The following is a 6,713-nucleotide window of genomic DNA, read 5'->3' as shown; positions in this document are numbered from 1 at the left end:
GGTGATTCAGAGTTGGATCTCTGCATCTTCATTAGCAATGGAGTGACAGCAACCCGAAGGTCAATATGATGCCTTAGTTTTACTTTTTCAGGTGTTTATGACTTCAACTCTGGTCGGCTGCACACAGCCCAGAGGATCCAGTACCTGGATGTGTGCCAGAGACCTTTGGGCTCCTGGTCTTGCTAGGTAAGGGCTCACCTCTCCAAGCGGCATCTCTCTCCCTGCTCCATTTCTTTTCCCATAGGAGGCAGCACCGAGCTCTGGAAAGAGCCAGGTGGGAAGTCAGATATGCCAGGTCCCAATGCAGCCTCTCTTTCCATAGCTGTGTGACCTTGACACACGCACCGGTCTGATGAAGGACTGGGCAGCTGCTTCTGAGTTTCCACTGTCAGTTATTCGCTTGCCCCTCAGAGCCTGCAACGCCAACATCAGAGTTAGAGGCCAAGGTTGTATCAATTGAGAGGACCATATGGTTCTTTTATTAATGTGTTCTGTCACGATTGATTTGTGAATGTTGGACCACCCTTGCATCCTGGGGTTAAATCCCACTTGGTCATGGGGGATGATCCTTTTAATGTATTGTTGGATCTTATTAGCTAGGATTTTGTTGAGAATTCTGGAATCCATGGGGCGCCTGGGTGGCTCAGTCGTTCAGCGTCTGCCTTTGGCTCAGGTCATGATCCTGGGGTCCTGGGATCAAGCCCCACATCGGGCTCCCTGCTCAGCGGGAAGCCTGCTTCTCCCTCTCCCTCACTTGTGTCCTCTCTCTCGCTGTGTTTCTCTGTCAAATAAATAAATAAAATCTTTAAAAAAAAGAATTTTGGATTCCGTTTTCATCAGGGATATCGGTCTGAAATTCTCCTTTTTGTTGGGGTCTTTGCCTGGTTTGGGGATTAAGGTAATGCTGGCCTCATAGAATGAGTCTGGAAGCTTTCCTTCTGTTTCTATTTTTTGAAAAAGCTTCAGGAAAATAGGTATTATTTCTTCTTGAATATTTGGTAGAATTCCCCAGGGAATCCATCAGGCCCTGGACTATAAGACCCATCAGGGGAAGTTGAAACAGCATTTTGGTTTTCTTTGTTTTCAAGATTTGATTTATTTGAGAGAGAGAGTGAACGAGAGAGAGAGCACACAACGGACAGTAGGCTCCCTGCTGAACAAGGACCCCCAATGTTAGACTTGATCCCAGGACTCTGGGATCATGACCTTAGACGAAGGCAGACGCTTAACCGACTGAGCCACCCAGGCGTCCCAGAAACAGCATTTTGATTAGGCTTCCTGAACTGTCCTTTGGTTTTACAGCAGTAGGCTGTATGGAGTGCCCATGTGAAAGGGTTCCCTTAACCACAGCAATTGCCATCATCTGGGTAACAGGCATATTCAGTGTGTGAGTATCCCAGTCATAGAGTCAGGCCCACATGGCTTGCATACCAAGCATATCAGCTGCTTCATCTCGGTTGCTCCATTTGGCATTCGTAGGGGGAAACAGACCCCTTCTCAGGATTAACATGCCTTTCAGTAACTTTTATTCCAGTCTACCAGTTGGCTTTCCCCTAAGGACTACCTTCTGTGTGTCTCAATCACATACAGCCATCTGTGATTATTTCACAGTGAGCCATGGATCCTGTATCAACATAAGCATTTCTTCCATTCTGCAGCATTTAAAACCAAAGACAGCCCCCAAATTATTTGTTCTCATAATAATTTCAGTAAAGGTTCTGATAATACCAATCTATAAAGTGAAAGAACTTCATATTACCCCCCTCGTTTCAAGTTTCTTGGTTTTGCCCCTCAACCATGATGACGAACATCTTGGTGACCAGAGATCTTAGAATTACTTTGTTATCCCTGCACAGTTTTTTCCTTGGGAGGCTGGTTTGAGGCCAGTGGGCAGAGCTCAGACTCACTGAAATATGAGCTTGGTCTAGCAACGAAGTTTGACCCAGCATTCTCCTTTAGTTGTGAATATTTAGCCTGTTTCTCATTGGTTTACACTTATGCATCCAGTGAACCAACTCCCCAGGAGTTGGATCCATCTCTGAATTCTATTGGTAAGGTTTATCTTTAGTAACCGATTACAGCCCAGCTACTGCTCCATATCACGGTGACCACCATGATCATGCACCACTCAGGAATCAAAGGTTATTTATCTACGACCCTCTCCTCCTTTCTCTTCCCAAACCACATGTTTCCATGAGCAAGCACTGGTCTAGCAAATCTCACTTAATGACACCAACTACATTCTGCACCAATAGTTCCAACGAAGGAGGGTGTTCCCACGCCAACCCTGAAATAATATAAAAAATATATATCCATACATATATACATATATGTATACATATACATACATGTGTATGTATGTACGTGTGTGTGTGTATTTCAGGTGTGAATGAGATGGTAGTATTGGAGGAAGTCATCAGGAAGACATGACCACCAGTTGATGCAAGAGATGGACCTGGGCAATCAGGCTTCTTAACCCTTACCCTGTCCTCGGAATGTCCATTTTGCTTGCCTTCCCTGCACTAGAAGTTGCCCAAGGACACAGCCTTGAGATAGTAAAGTGTTGTTGATACCATCTGGATGGTTTATGCAACTGAACCCAGTTAAGGCTTCTATATAAACAAGATTCTGGCTGGCAGTGGCAGAGATCTGTTCATCTTTCAGTCACCCGAGATAAGCTTCACATGTTAAGTTCCCATGCTTAAACCTGCCACGTATCAATGTGGAGTGGTCTACCTCTGTCCTCTGTGTATGGGGGCCAGTTTCAGATCATACCTAGGAAGCTCCCCAAATTATGAACTAAAAGGTAGAGGCAAGAAGTGTACTGGTTGGAAGAGTGAAAGTGTAATTGTTTCAATGTGTCCAATTTTATTTGGCTTATAAAGATTTTTTTATAAAAATACTTTTTATAAAGATATTTTATAAAAGAGACTCAAAGAGACTGAGTAGCAATGATGGGGAGATTATTTGTCAAGAGATTTGGTTAAACAATTTGTCTTTGCCAACTCCTTAGCGCTTCTCTCTCAGGAGTTCCTTAAGACCATGGCAGCTTTGGAAGGAAATATTTTCTAGGTGATGTTGGACATAAACTTGTCCTTTATTTTCACAGAGGGCCAGAAGGATCTGTCTCAGCACTACCTGCTTCTCAAGTGGCTTCCAGGCCAGTAAGCTTTGCCCCAGTATTTTGAGGTGGGTGGAGCTAAGAATGATGTCCCCCAAAGTACACTGGATTTTGCTGTTTCCTTTGCTAGGTGCTGTAACTCCTGCTAAATTCCTTATTGCTATGAATGAACTAGACCAAGAAAGAGGAAAAACAACTACATAAAAATATTCATAGATACTGTTTTTCAGACATTCCAGAAAAATGTACTGTTCCAATATACACATTCATGTTGGTCTTCATTAACATGTGTCCCAACTTCACGACCTGCCAAGTGGCTCCATGATTTCTGACCTGCAGTGGCACAGGCAGCAAGGCCATCAAATTCCCAGCAACCACCTTTCCCTAGACCTTCAGGCCAGAGCCCTGAGCACAATTCTCATCATGGTGGATGTTTATCTCCTTTTACTCTGCCTTCTATTTTATATTGTTATATAACCCTGATTATAAAGCCACACCATGGTCTGATGAACACCTCTGCACTGGTGTCTTCAGGCTCCCTGACATTCCATCCTTTCATGCTTTAGCAGTGACACCCAGGTCTCTGTTTTGTTTTGCCTGCTGGGCAAAAAAACAAATGTTCCAAATGTAGTTTGTGGGCTATAAGTCCCCTGTAGAACATCTTATCATTTATTTAGTCAAATTTATATATTTGTAGGCTCTCGCTTTATACCATTTAATCTTCCAGGACATTTTGATTCAAAACTGAATAATGATAATAACTCTGCTTTGGATTGCTTATAGTGTATAGAAAACATGAACATCCTTGATAATTTTACTTATTTATTTTAGAGAGAGAGTAGCAGCAGGAAGGGACAGAGGGAGAGAGAGAATTTTTTTTTTTAAGATTTTATTTACTTGACAGAGACACAGTGAGAGAGGGAACACAAGCAGGGGGTGTGAGAGTGGGAGAGGGAGAAGCAGGCTTCCCACGGAGCAGGAAGCCCGATGCGGGGCTTGATCCCAGGACCCTGAGACCATGACCTGAGCTGAAGGCAGACACTTAATGACTGAGGCACCCAGGCGCCCTGATCAGAACTTTTCTTAGGCCAGATGATGTGTCTATGAGGGTTTAATCAGGCTGGATAAATAATCAGCATTGCTCATGATATAAAATGCTAAGCCTCAGTGGAAATAAATGCATTTTATTTTATTAAACTCTACATTTTAGCACCTTTTAATAGAAATTTTTTGTTTTAAGTACTTGGAAATAATGCATTTACAGTTAAATACTATAAATATCACTGAATGCACCTTTTGGAAATTGTGTTTCTATAAAAGTCACTTTTAGAAGCTATTGTGAGCCATTGGCATTTGGAAGATACTTTCAAATAGTTGAATGGTCTTTGCGTATTTATCATCTAACTTAAGTAACTCCTTTGCCTTTTATTACCACTGAAACAGTAATATAATCCTTTTCTATGTTGAAGCCCTAACCCCCAAGTGACTTTATTAAGAGCTAGGGCTTTTAAAGAGTTAATTAAGGTTAAATGAGGTCATTAGGGTGGGGTCCTACTCTGTTAGAACTGGCTTCCTTTTAAGAGGAATAGACATCAACACCAGGAGGAAAAGGCCATGTGAGGACACAGCTAGAAAACTATAAAACTATACAAAATACAAATGGCTGAGTCCTTTTAGGGGGCCCTCCTCGGACAGGGTTGGTCTGAAGCTTCATGCTAAGCTCTCTTGTTACCTCTCTTCACAGAAGTGGAGACCCTCACTATCATGTCAGAGGTCAGGTGCACACAGGTGCCACCAGCCACTGAATCCCAGCTTTCAAGTCCAGAAGCAGTGTCCTTTAAGCTGGCTCAAAGGTCGAGTCCATACTTCTCCCTCTAGAGGCTGATGCCCCACATTTGGTACCAGAGCAGTTCTGGCCCCATGGGCTGGGACAATCTTGGGGAGAGGTCCACAGGGCAGGACATGGCTGGAATGATGCTGTCCTCCTGGGACATTGTGGTGGGCACCAAAGCCAAACCTATGTAATGAAGCTTCCATAACAATCCAGAAGGACGGAGTTTCAGGTTCCAAGGTGGTGAATACATGGAGATGTGGGGAGAATGGCACGCTCAGAGGGAGCATGGAAGTTCCATTCCCCTTCCCCATACCTTGCCCTTTGCATCTCTTCCTGGGTTATATCCTTTTATAATAAACTGGTACTCTAGTAAGTAAATGTTCTAAGAGTTCTGTGAGCTGCTCTGGCAAATTAGTCCAACCCAAGGAGGGAGTCTTGGGAACTTCTGATTTATAGCCAGTTGCTCAGAAGCACAAGTAACAACCTGAACTTGCAATTGGCATCTAAAGTGAGGGGGCAGTCTTGTAGGACTATGGTACTATTTGTTAGATAATTAATTTCTTTCCTATTACCTACCTGTGTTCTTTTTTTTTTTTTAAGATTTTATTTATTTGAGAGTGAGAAAGTGAGTGAGAGAGAGCATAAGGTGGGGGGGAGGAGCAGAGGGAGAAGCAACTCCCTGCTGAGCAGGGAGCCTGAGGCCCAGCTGATGGCCAAGGCAGACGCTTAACCGACGGAGCCACCGAGGCTAAAATAATCTTAATTCTCTATGCAGAACTGTACCTGCAATCACTGATAAATGATAATCACTTACCAGCCAGGACATGAGAACATGGGATTGAGATGCCCCTTTATCTGGAGGTTTCTGACATTCTTCATTAGACATTCTGCAACTGCGAAAGTTGTAGCCAGTGACCCAAACTAAAATAGCATAAAGGTTGGTCTCCATTTGAGATAGATGTCAGTTTTCTCAATAAACTTGAGTGTATTGGGTTTTAGAATATAGGGGAGGTTCAGTGGGGTGAGGTCTGGAGCCGATGAGCAAGAAAGAATTCTTGAGACGTCTTTGGTGCAAAATGATGGTTTTATTAAAGCATGGGGGCTGAAAGGGCTGCTGCACCGGGGTTGTTAGGGGTGGCTGGTTATATACTATGGGGTTGGGGGAGGTAAGGAAGAGGGAGGTTTCAAAGGATTTTCATATGTTAAAGAAGACTCCCGGGAAAGATGTTAGGCTGCCCTTAAGAGGCCTTGCCATTGTCAAGTTAAGGTTGTTTTTCCCTCTAGCAAGGTATTAACATGAAGATAGTTGGGAGCTTCCTGGAGGAACAGTACATTCTGCCCGCTTCAAGTATCTGTCAATGGGCTCCAGGTTATAAGGACATTTAATTGTATCTACATTTCCTTCTCAAGCTAGGCCATTGATAGAAATGTAAATTGCTAAGACTTTTGTAAACTGAGGGAGACTCACGTCTTGGAGGATTGTGTCTCTGTAAGGTAACTTTGTTTTTCCTTTCCTTTGTTTTAGGGCAGCCAGGAATGCCTGAGGAAATGCCATATATATCCCATGGTGGGGTCCTCAGCTTGCCTTCTGTTCCCTCAAGTGTATCTTAGAACATTGAGTAAGAAATATTATATAGATAAAAATGGGTAGGACACAATCACTAACCCTACAGGTAAGGCACAGATTTTCTGTGGGAGCCAGAGGCAGAGATCCTGCTTGTTCGCGGGCTTAAGGGCGGCCTAACATCTTTCTTCTTT

This window comes from Eumetopias jubatus, unplaced genomic scaffold (assembly GCF_037043125.1).
Source record: "Eumetopias jubatus isolate StellerSeaLion01/CBP00866 unplaced genomic scaffold, mEumJub1_p1.0 scaffold_10, whole genome shotgun sequence".
Classification (NCBI taxonomy): Eukaryota; Metazoa; Chordata; class Mammalia; order Carnivora; family Otariidae; genus Eumetopias; species Eumetopias jubatus.
This window is presented reverse-complemented; position numbering follows the sequence as displayed.